The sequence below is a fragment of the Vombatus ursinus genome, unplaced genomic scaffold, assembly GCF_900497805.2.
Source record: "Vombatus ursinus unplaced genomic scaffold, bare-nosed wombat genome assembly UNPS02006779.1, whole genome shotgun sequence".
Classification (NCBI taxonomy): Eukaryota; Metazoa; Chordata; class Mammalia; order Diprotodontia; family Vombatidae; genus Vombatus; species Vombatus ursinus.
This window is the reverse complement of record NW_020946557.1, coordinates 36,117-49,012: the sequence shown is the minus strand read 5'-3', so window position 1 is coordinate 49,012 and position 12,896 is coordinate 36,117. Positions and strand designations below refer to the sequence as shown.

The window sequence follows — 12,896 nt, the reverse complement described above, 5'->3', positions numbered from 1 at the left end:
TTTCACAATTTCCTGTTTTTCTTCCTTGTTTCCCTCTTTTTTAGTATATCTGGGAACACAATGAGAGTTTGACCAGTAGGAGCCTGGGTGGCAAGTGCCACAAGGTGGCAGGATCAACACAAAGGCAGCTGCCACTCTTTGATCCTGTTCCTGAATCATACTTAGACTTGGCAAAGACGACTGGCATATTTCTGGTGACTACAAATGCTTTGTAACACTATAGGTTTACACTTAGATCTTTGAAATCCAAGCATCATTAACATGTTTGATTGCTAGCATCTCACCACATGTAAAGATTGTCACTTGAAACTCTATCAGTCTGGCTATTTGTCCTAAACTTTTGGTAGATATAAATTGTAAACTGAATCCAGTAGCAAGTTCAAAGAACACTTATACAAATCTAAATTCTATTCAGAGCTCAAAAAATTTTGCAAAAGAATTTAACAAATGAAAGAATTACTGTACATGTTCTAAATGTCCACAACCCTAAATCCTTGCAAAACATGTAATTATATTTATGGCCTTACATGGCATCTTCAACTGGCATGCTATTTCAGTCTTTGTTACTATATTTAGTATTTCTATTATTAACAATTTTAAAACAACCTTTAAAATATTATTCATGATAGCAATTTTCAATCTAATTTAATAAATCAATCTAATTTAAATTTTATAGTAAAAGTACACAGGCTTTATTTGTGTGACTTTTGAAATAATGTACATAATTATATTGTAAAGTTTGATTTACATGTTACAGTCTTTTAAAAAAAATTCTGTTGAAAAGTGCAAAAAAATATTCCTTTCTTGTAGAATATAATTGGGGAACTTTTCTCATATCTCAGGTTTAATGAGTGTTAGAACTGGAACAGGAAAATTACATATTCTTCTTAATTTACTTATCATTGAAGCCTCATTATTGTGCTTTTAATTAGCATGTTTCCAAGGTACAATATCATTTTTAATGTCAAGCCCTGTCATAATCACTAAAGTAAACACTCGCTAAGTACTAATAGTGTGCCAGGATGCATATGTAGTATAGGCTTAAACACTAATGATCTAAATCTAATATTTCTTTGTATATTTTTCAGCATACCTTGTGAAAGATACTTCTAAGATTAAACTGGCTTCTAAAAAGTACAGAAGTAACCAAGTCCTATCACCTATTTTTCAATTTCAGCATTATCTTTATCTAATATGAGTAGAAATTATCATGGAATGCCAGGGAAAGCAATCTTTTAAAAAATTCCCTAATGCATTTTTCTGAAGAAAAAAAAAACCCCCAAAACAAAACAAAAAAAAAAAACCAGAGTATCCTAGCTGTACCACTAATCAGCCAGCCTTGTAACCTTTAAACAAGTCATTTTATCTTTCTTTCCTTGTCTGTTAAATGAGAATTTAATTACTTGATCTCCAAGGTCACTTCCAACGCTTAGGATTCAACAAATGTGTTTCATGGAGAGTAGTGAATCATATTCTGAAACATATTTAGGTATCTTATAATTTTCCTAGGTTTGAATATAATACAAAGGCTGTGGTGTGGAGAGATTCTGGTTTGAATGAAGTTACATCCTTAAAGATATTGTTTTGAAAAGTTTTTGTATGTTACATTCATTGTGCTGAAATTGAATTTTATACTTTATGTAATAATTTTTTTTCTAATATAGGAATACCTATCTGGATAAATAGCAAGCTAATTAAATTTATTTACAGATAAGATTATGTCATTGAGAGTAATAAGGAAAGTTCATTCTTCCAAGTATTTTATGTTAAGAGAGGTACAAAGTACAAACCTTTATAGTTAGCTGAACTTAACTTTGTGCTTTGAACCCCTTAAAAGAAAGGTACTACATAAACATACTGCTTATTTATGTCTGATATCACCTATCAACCTTTAATCTAATAAATCCACTGCTTTATAAACATTAACTCTTTGGACCAGATTGTACTAAGAGAATTAACTCTTCTTTTTATGTTGAGGTGAAGTGACTGGGGTACTTCTTTCAGGTTGCGAGGGCATTGGCATTGAGTCACTAGTGCTAAAACCAGTTAATTTAGTGCCTTCCCGAATGTGAGACTTTTACTTCTTTTTGTATCCATATGATGGATCATGTGCTTGTCTCACGCCATACAAATGCATAATTGGGCCTAACATAAGACTAAAAGCCAAGAATCCCAGCCCATGAGACATCTGGGCCCCACTTGGGGGAAAAGGAGTTCTAGAACCTGGTAGATGCTTGAAGCATAGGGGAGTAGAGAATAAGTGGATGTGAAATACAAGGTTAAAGGGGGTTTTTATTTGTTCTCTGTTTTTTAATGAAAATTGATTAGGATATTTCATCTGATGATACAAGTAATGGATATGACTAGAAGTGGAGAGAATAATTTTTCCTCAAAGGAGCCCTTATACCTGCACTCTCTGGTCCCCTAAGTACATATCCCCCTTTTCCCTCCAAAATAAGGACTGGATAAGGGGGAATGAAGTCTTCCTTTTGGACACCTGCAGATTGGAATGGATTTACTGGCATTCACACAATGCCAGACTCACTTGATAGGAATTCCCTTTTGTGAACTCACCAATTCACACGAGCAAAAGCAAGGCTTTGTGACTGTCAGAGTGACTAGGCCCATCATCAGCACTGTCAGTCAGTAAACATTTATCAACACCTCCTGTGTGACCAGGCACTTTGCTAAGTGCTAGCAATGCAAAAAGAGGTAAAAGCCCTTTCCCTCAGGGAACTCATCATCTACTTGGGGAGACAGCAAGCAAACAAATATACAAACAAGTGACATATGTGATAAATAGGAAATTGTGAAGAGAGGGAAAGTCACTAGAATTAATAGGGGTTGGAAAAGACTTCCTCCAGAAGATAGGATTTTAGTTGGGACTTAAAAAAAGCCAGTGAACTCAGCAGGCAAAAATGAGGAGGGAGAGCATTTCGGGCATAGAAAACAGCCAAAGAAAGTGCTCAGAACTGAGGGATGGACTATCTTGTTCATGGAACAGCCAGGAGTCCTGTGTCATTAGATCAAAAGGTCCATGGCAGAGAATAAGATGTAAGAAGACCAGAAAGGTAGGAGCTAGGTAGGTTATACCAAAGTCCCTTCCAGCCCTCATAATCCTGTGATAGGGATTGGTCCCTTGTCTAATTTGTCAGGGATCATTTTACCATTTGGCAAAATAGGGTTAGTAGGACATGACTCCTGACATGAAGTTAACCTACAAAATTCAGTCCTGACCTGGCCCGCATTCATATTTGGAGTCACTGAAAATTTTAGGCAGAGTGAGTGATAGTGATGGGTGCTAGGTGCACTCCAAGAATGTTGTAGTGCCACCTGAAATGATGAGGAATACACATGAGAGTCCTATTGTCCTGAATGAATTCACTGGGGCAGTCTCCAAGTTAAAGAAAGTAATGCAATCAAGCTGGCCTGTTCCCATGTGGGAGGGACAGAGCAAAGGTGGCAGGCCCCACTCCCCTAAGAGGGCAGAGTGGCCTTGCTTCCTGTAGAAAGCAAACACAAAGGGCCTTTAAAGGTTAAAGGTATGGTTTAAATACAATTTTATGAAATAGGTGGAAAGGAGACAAGAAAATGGGAGGAGCAAGCACGGCTCCAAAATGCCTAGGATATCAGGTAACTAGGGGTGCCTTTAATATACAGATAAGCAAAGAGAAAAGGAGAGGGGAGGAAAAGAGTTGTTCTGGAATTGGGGCTGTTTTGTGAAAGCACACAGGTAAGTCCACAGTGGGGGGCTTCAATGAATGCTCTTCTTTGATCACTTTTCTGGCTGGTCACACCCTGCTTCTTATCTCATCTCACATTCTGCATCCTGCTTGCTCATCTGCCTCAAGCACTCTTTTCTACCTCATCATTCACCTCTCAAGAGATATCCACCCAAATGCATGGAGAGGGACAAAGGTCTCTTCTTCTGGAGCTACTTCCTGTTGGGAGGGGGCATAGAGCAGTCCCTGCATGAGTGAGGGTGAGGAGGGGAGTAAAATGAGGCTGACGCAGCATCCAGGAGATGAGGAGAGTGTGGAACAGGTATCCTTGTTGCATGACCATCAGCAGGTGGATACCAGATAGTCTAGGAGACACAAATCTTACAAGCAAGTTCAATATGCAGGGCCCAAATATAAGGATCATTAAAAGTGATATCAGAAAAGAGGAAAACAATGAAAGAAACCAAGAGCCCCATGATGCTGTTATTTATTTTTGACATTCAGGATCAAGAGGATCCCATCCTATACATGTAAATATAAGTAACAACATTTTTGCAGGTAGAAGCTTTTCACCCTTGAATTCAATAGTTATACAAATGAATTTGCTTATAAGAGGCTGACTTTTACTCCAATTATCATAAAAAGACTTGGGAGGATCCGTAAATAATTAATTCCAAAACAGTACATATCAATAAGTTGTTTTTAATAAAACATGTTTGTACCACAGGACACACAGTACAAACAGGTATTATTTCCACAATAGTAGTAAACTTTAAGTGAAATTGACTTTTCCATTAATGCAAAAATATTCCGTAAGTTACCTCCCTCTAAGAAATTTGATTAGGGGAGCCAAGATGGCGAAGTAAAAGCAGTGACTTGCTTGAGCAAACCCCTAAACCTTGTGTTATCCTGATTGTGTTTCCACAATACTTGAATTGTTTCTTTGTGAGTCCTTGCAATATTTTCTCCTTGACCTGGGAACTCTGGAATTTGCCTATAATATTCCAAACCCCTCCAAATACCTGTAAAAAATGGCAATAAACAAATTCTAAAGCAGCAGAACCCACAAAAACACAGAGTGAAACAAATTTCCCACCCAAGACAACCTGGATGGTTGGTTGGAAAGGTCTATCGCGCCAGGCTGGGAGAGGAACGCAGTTCAGCGTGGGCACACAGGCCTCAGTGAACCTGGAACAGGCCTCAGAGGACGGAATCATGGGCAGTTGTGGCAGTTTCTAGACTTCTTAACCCATGAAATCCAAAGACAACTTAGAAGGTCAGTAGGAAAAGTCTGTGTCTGTGGTGAGAGAGAAGCACGGGATCCCAGCCCTAGTCCCTAAGTGTGGCCCCGCAGTGGCGGTTGACTCCTGAGTTTCCGGCCCACAGACCGAGGGGGAATTGAATGGCTAATCAGAGAGGGATTTCAGGGATCTCTCTGCTGGTGCAGGATTCTCTTGCTTTGCCTGTGCTTGGATCTGGGTCACAGTTCTGGGTGGCGGTCCTGGGGTGAGGAGAAGCTCTGGTGTGGTGGAGCTTGTAGTGGCTGTGGAGAGAGAATCCTCTTCACAGTTCCAAGACAGGAAAGAGTGTTTGTGGTCACTCATAGACCAGAGTACAGGCCAGGAAAGCAGTAAACACCTAGCCCTTAATCATAGCACCTTGGAAGAACTGAAAATTTACAGGTCCCTAGAAGTATCTCTGAAAACAGCTGCACAAAACCCCTGAAGCTTGGGACAGTACATTCTCCACACTGGAAGCACACCCCTACCTTAACAAAGAGTTTATAACTCAAGTAATTGGCTGGGATCATGAGCAAGCAGCGCAAAAAGAGTCAGACCCTAGAATCTTACTTTGGTGACAAAGAAGATCAAAACATACAACCAGAAGAAGACAAAAAAGTCAAAGTGCCTACATCCAAAGCCTCCAAGAAAAATATGAATTGGTCCCAGGCCATGGAAGAGCTCAAAAAGGATTTTGAGAAGCAAGTAAGAGAAGTAGAGGAAAAACTGAGAGTGATGCAAGAAATCATGAAAAACAAGTCAACAGCTTGTTAAAGGAGACTCCAAAAAATGCTGAAGAAAATAACACCTTAAAAAATAGCCTAACCCAAATGGCAAAAGAGGTCCAAAAAGCCAATGAGGAGAAGAATGCCCTTAAAAGCAAAATTAGCCAAATGGAAAAGGAAGTCCAAAAGCTTACTGAAGAAAATACTTCCTTAGTAATTGGAATGGAGCAATTGGAAGCTAGTGACTTTCTGAGAAATCAAGACACTGGAAGACAAATTCAAAACAATGAAAAAATAGAAAACAATGTGAAATATTTCACGGGAAAAACAACTGGCCTGGAAAATAGATCCAGGAGAGATCATTTAAAAATCACTGGACTCTCTGAAAGCCATGATCAAAAAAAGATCCTAGACATCATCTTTCAAGAAATCATCAAGGAAAACTGCCATGATATTTTAGAACCAGAGGGCAAAATAGTAATGGAAAGAATCCACCAATCACCTCCTAAAGGAGATCCCCAAAGGAAAACTCCTAGGAATATTGTAGCCAAATTCCAGAATTCCTAGGTCAAGGAGAAAATATTGCAAGGAGCCACAAAGAAACAATTCACGTATCGTGGAAACACAATCAGGATAACACAAGATTTAGCAGCTTCTACATTAAGGGACTGGAGGGCTTGGAATATAATATTCCAGAGGGCAAAGGAGATAGGATTACAACCAAGAATCACCTACCCAGCAAAAGTGAGCATAATCCTTCAGGGGAAAAATTGAACATTCAGTGAAATAGAGGACTTTCAAGCATTCTTGATGAAAAGACCAGACTGGAATAGAAAATTTGACTTTCAGATACAAGACTCAAGAGAAGCATGAAAAGGTAAACAGGAAAGAGAAATCATAAGGGTTTTATTAAGGTTGAACTGTTTACGTTCTGCATGGAAAGATGATATTTGTAACTCATGAGTTCTTTGTCAGTATTAGAGCAGTTGGAGGGAAAAATTATATATGCATGTGTATAGATAGATAGGTAGAGGGCACAGGGTGAGTTGAAGATGAAGGGGTGATATCTGAAGAATAAAATTAAGGGGTGACAGAGGATTATACTGGGTGAAGGAGAAAGGAAGAGGTAGAATGGGGTAAATTATCTCACATAAAACAGACAAGAAAAGGCTTTCACAGTGGAGGGGAAGTGGGGGAAGGTGAAAGGGAATGAGTGAATCTTATTCTCATAGGATTTGGCTTAAGGAGAGAATACATACACACTCAATTGGGTATGGAAATCTATCTTATCATATAGGAAAATGGGGGGGAAGGGGACAAGAGAGCAGGACGATGATAGAGGGGAGGACAGATTGGGTGAGGGGGTAATCAGAAGCAAACACTTCTAAGGACAGGGTCAAAAGAGAGAATAGAATAAATGGGCGGGATAGGATGAAGGGAAATATACTTAGTTTTTGCAACTTGACTACTATGGAAGTGTTTTGCATGACTACACATGTATAACCTGTATCGAGTCGCTTGCCTTCTCAATGAGGGTGGGTGGGGAGGGAGGAAGGGAGAGAATTTGGAACCTAAAATTTTAAAAACAAAAGTTAAAAAAAATTGTTTTCACATGCAACTGGGAAATAAGATATACAGGAAATGGGATATAGAAATCTATCCTGCCCTACAGGAAAATTTAAGGGAAAGGAGATAAGAGAAGAGGGGGAGAGATAGAAGTAGGGCAGATTAGGGGATGGGGTATTTAGAATGCATGCCATCTTGGGGTGGGGGGAGGGATGAGATGGGGGGAAGTTTGGAACTCAAAATCTTGTAGACGTGAATGTTGAAAACTAAAAATAAATAATTTTAAAAAAGAAAAAGAAAAAAATAATAAAGAAAAAAAAAAAGAAATTTGATTTCACTGAAATTCTCTTCCCCAAACTGAAGATGTTTCTGATTTAGTTTCAGTAATTAATAGAATAACAGCTAGGTCCCTCAATCAGTTGCACTAATACCCAATTATTCTTACATCATTTTGAAACATTTAAGGACCTTATTCCATATAGACATGTATCTAGTAACAGGCAGATGACTAGGCCAAATACCCATTTACTGAGTTGTTCAGGATATAGAAAGGAATATAATCCTAGGCCGAATAGCTCAGATTTTTTTTTTTATTTAAAAAATTTTTTTTTAGGCAATTGGGATTAAGTGACTTGCCCAGGGTCACACAGCTAATAAGTGTCAAGTGTTTGGTCTGAGGCTGGATTTGAACTCAGGTCCTCCTGACTTCAGGGCCAGTGTTCTATCCACTTTGCCACCTCACTGCCCCTAGCTCACATCTTAAACACATGCTTTATCATAGTAGCCCAGATGTATCCCAGTGTTAGTCTATGGGATAATGATTCAACATTGTGTTTGTACCTTTGTTTCACTAACTTCTTTTCCCTTTGTCTAGTTATTGCCATAATATTCAGAAAGACTATTCTATTTCGGGGATTTAATCTTTCACATGACTATTCAAGAGTACTAATTTACCCAGTTGTCTGGGGTATGGAATGACTACACATTCAGATTGAAAACTAAGATGTGACATACTCGAATTGTGTTCACATTTTTTTACTGACCACTTGCTTTGATTACAGAAATTTGCCATAAAAAGAAAAAGCAGGGACATAATCAGGTAAAACATCACAGTTTTCCAATTGTACAGCATCAATTCCATCTCATAGCAAGACTCAGGAATAGTCAGGTGGGAAACATTCCTTTTCAAAGGAACACAGCGGGGAAACTGAGCCAGGAGGATCCCATCTTAGGTTGAGGCTAAGATTGTCCCCCCAGTTTTAGTAAAGAGACCTCTCTGCCCACTGGTGATAGAGATATAAAGAATGATACCATCTACTTTTTCATCCATAATCAGAACACATTTTCTGCCATTTTCAAGGTAATATGAAGATACAATAAATCAGTAAGAAAAATGATAAATCCCTGCATGTACCATGTTTATTCATGTAATGATCACACTTTTTATGTTGGTTTTATAAGACCAAAATAAAGTTACAATCATTTTGCACATCTACAACAAGGAGCAATACGCTATCCCTTTATGTTTCTGTCCCTCATTTAGCAAGGCATGTGCTTTGAATTGTTTTTTTCAGCAATGGATAATAGATTTACAATAATCAGTTGTCATTTTAATGATGCTGTATATGGGCTTTAGACTTGGAAGTTTTTCTGGAACCAATAGGAGGTATGATGGGATTACCCACATATACTATGTATAGGAACAGATTTTTTTTTTCCTCCAAGTTCAAGAAAAGCTCTCCAAATGTTCCTGTAAATACTGCCTAGCAATCTCTGAATCTGCCTCTTCAGTAATAATTATCCTTAAATATTAAACGCCCAATTGAATTCCCACAGGAAGCTGCTCCTTAAAAGAATCATTTTATAATGTGAATAATTCCCCTATTTTTTCTGTATTTCTAAATTATATGTTCAGCTCAATACATACTTACTAAACTCCTATTGTGTGCAAGGCTGATGCTAGGTTTTGGGAATACACAAAAATGAAACTGGTCCAAAAGGAATTGGCATTCTGCTAGTGAGAAAGCCACGCTTTTTAGACTTGCCAACAGTACAGAAACTAGGAATTTTTGCACCTACAGCAAGCATTGCAAACCACATCCAGCACAAGGAGCACAAAAGGCACCTTAGTTGAGGCACAGCCATCTCCTCACACAGAAATTCCCCAAGGAATATTTTATTGTATTCTTATGTATTTTGTTAAATATTTCCCAATTATAGTTTAATCTGGTTTGGGCCAATCCTGCGGGCCATTCTTTTTTTTTTTTTTTTGAGGTCATCTAATTTAATTAATAGCATGAATAAATTTCCATTCCAGCATATTTCAATGAGGGATCAACATGCGATAATTTTGAATTCTGTAAATTTAGCAACTGTTTTTTAGATAACTTTTAATTTTCCTGATTAGATTGTTCATCTATGGATAGTCTTAGACAGTTCTTTAATTCTTCAATTCCTTCTCCTGTCTGTGCAGATATTGGAATGATATGTTGGAACTCCATAGTTTTCCCTGGAATTTCATCTTTTTCAAAGAGATGTGAAAAATCTTTAGGTTTATGTAGTTGGTTCACAAGATCACTGAATTTATCTTTAGCATCATAAATCCATTTTATTAACTGCAAGTAGTGAAGGTTTCATCATAAGGTCTTCTTTGTATAGCTCTAGCTCCTTTATAAGCAATATTACAGTTTCAAAGGCAGATCTGAATTTAGTTTTTGAAGAAAACTGAAACCCAGAGATATCAACAACAAAAAGAAGCTGTTTGGTTCTTTCTATATGCTTGAGGAATTTATGTCCCATTCCTTTGTTCATATGGGCTCCTTCTATTAAACCTGGAAGATCACCTACAGATACCTGTTTGAAATCTTTATACATAATCTTTCCCAACTGAGTTTTTAATGTTGTAAAAGCATAATCTGCAATCTCAGGTTTTGCATGGGAAACTTTACTTAGTAAAGAGGATTTTCCAGCATTTGGAAATCCTACAAGACCTATGTCAGCTATAAGTTTTAGATCAAGGTGAATTATTCTTTTTTGGCCCTTGTATGGCAAGAAATTTGAAAGCAAATTACCCCCGTCCTCCTTTTGCTATCAAAATTCTATCATCCTCTTTATTGAGTTCTCCTATAATTTGGCCTCTCTCGTCAATTACTGTAATGCCCTGTGGGCCATTATTTATGGTACTTCTGATCTAGACTTTTTGCACAAGACTAGTAGTAAAGGAGAATCCACAGTCTCAGAGGCAGCTGATTCCATTTTCAGATAACTCTAACTGTTGGATAAGTCTAGTAGAACAAGATTTGCCCCTGTTTTCCCCCACTCTTCCCGCCATTATCTTCTCTTCTCCAGGCTAAATATCCCTAGTTCTGTCACACTGTCCTTGTATGGTATGGTATTAAGGCCTTTTACCATCCTGCTTGCCTTTCTCTTTTCCTCCTCCAGCTTGTCAGTATCATTCCCCACGTGTGGTGCCCAAAACTGAGGAGAGCATCCCAGAAGTGAGCTGATCAGAGCACAGTGGGTCCCATAGGGGTGATACTAATACTTCCCCCTCTGAGGCCCTGTGCTCCTGGTTTTTGCTATCTAAGTTCTCTTTAGTTTTTTTGTTTTTTTGTTTGTTTTGTCTCCTGTATCACGCTGATAGCTCATGGAGCTTATTTTCAGCCACTAAAACCTCTACATCTTTTGCAGATGAACTGATGATAAGCTGTGCCACCCTCACCATCCTGTATTTGTGAGGTGGATTTTTTGACCTTACATAATACATATACATAATACATATCAGAGGTTCTTAGTCTTCTTGGGAATTTGTGGTTAGACTTCAGTAGATCCATGAATTTGCTTTTTGGTTTTTTTAATATTTTTATATTTCCATAATAATTGGTTTCCTTTGTAATCCCACATACTGCATTTTATTCATTTAAAAACATTTTTCTGAGGTGTCCATAGGTTCCACCAGACTGCCCAATGGGCCCAGGAGATAAAAAAAGCTAAGAACCCCAGTTTTACATTCATCTCTTTATTTGGATTGGCTCAACATTCTGGCCTGTGAACATATTTTTACATCTTGACTCTTCCTACATACACTTCCTGTCATACACTCAGTAGCTCTCCCTCCAACACTGTGCCATTTGCAGATTGGAGGGACATGGCAGCACAGTGCAATGACAAGAGCACCATGTTTGGAATCAGGGCCTGTGTTTGGAACTGATTTGTGACATTTACTGACCTATGACCTTGAGCAAGTCATTTCTAGCCTCTCTGAATCTCAGTTTCCAATTCTGTAAAAATAAAAGGATTTAGAGTGAATACCCAAAATTTCTTTCAGCTCAAAATCTATATCATCACCTTTTCTCCTATTCATTGATTAAAAAGGTTAAAGAGAACAAGACCAAACATATGTCCCTAGACCACTCCCCTACAGACTTCCATCCAAGTTTATATCAAACTACTATTGACTATTTTTTGAACTTAGCCATTCAACTAAGTTTCACAACTACCTATTGTTTAGCCAGTTTAGCCCAAATTTTGTTTCAGCCCAAATCTGATTAGCCAGAATTCAAATAGAAACTGGAAATGGGCTGTATATTGACTTGTAAAAACAGATATTAACATCATCTGTGTTCTATTTTATTTTGATGTATTTCATTAAGATATTTCCCAATTATATTTTAATCTTTTTGGAGCTGCATGTTTGACACTTCTGGTTTAGCCCACATTTCTCCATCTTTTCCCAAAACAACCTAAGGAACTTTATCAAATACTTTGTTAAATATTCTAGGTAAACTTTATCTAGAACATTATCCAGATGTGCCAGTTTTAGAAATCTTGTCAAAAAAGGAAGTGAGGTTGGTCTTATATGACCTGTTCTTGATGAAAATATGCTGGCTCTTTGTAATAACCATTTCCATTTCTAGGTATTCACTAGCCATCCTTTTATAAGGACAATTTAGAATTTTGCCAGAATTTGGAGTCAAAATCATTGGTATATAATTTTCAGAATCTACTCACTTTCTCATTTTGTAAATTAGGAAAATATTTTTCTTATCCAGTCCTACAATATCCTTCCCATTCTCCATTGTCAGACATCACTAATCATCATTCTTCAGTCACAGTGATCTTTCAATACTCTGGTGGGGTGTAGTTTATCCTGACCTAGTGATTGGAACTTACAGAGGTTAGCTAAGTGCTTTCTTACTATCTCCCTACTTGGGTATCCTGTTGGCTATTTTTGTTCTGTCCCTTCCAGTTCAGCAATTATCATCCTTGGTGGAGAAAACAGAAGCAAAATAAAAGTTAAGCAACTGTGCCTCAATCCTATATCATTATCCCATTTAACACCCCCCACTCACCTCAAAAAAAGTTTTTTGCAATACTTAGTATGCATGTCACTTTTTTTCAGCATACCATGCATGGTTTTCATATTTATCCTATATTACCCACTTCTGCTTTTATCTTCAGTATGTCTTTTAAAACTATAAGCTAGTTAATGTGTTCCCACTGCATCCACATTAGTCTTTTTGGACATGTCTCCTTTTCTTCTTACTCAAATTATTTCTCTTTCTGTCTTCAGAACTTCATTCTTGGGAATCTTCTTCTGGTAA

At 37.7% G+C, this 12,896-nt stretch overlaps 1 pseudogene; it reads right to left on the bottom strand.

Moving 5' to 3' along the window:
* Positions 1 to 3,879: 3,879 nt before the first annotated feature.
* LOC114033117 lies at positions 3,880 to 11,472 on the bottom strand (annotated as a pseudogene).
* Between the last annotated feature and the right edge of the window lie 1,424 nt (positions 11,473 to 12,896).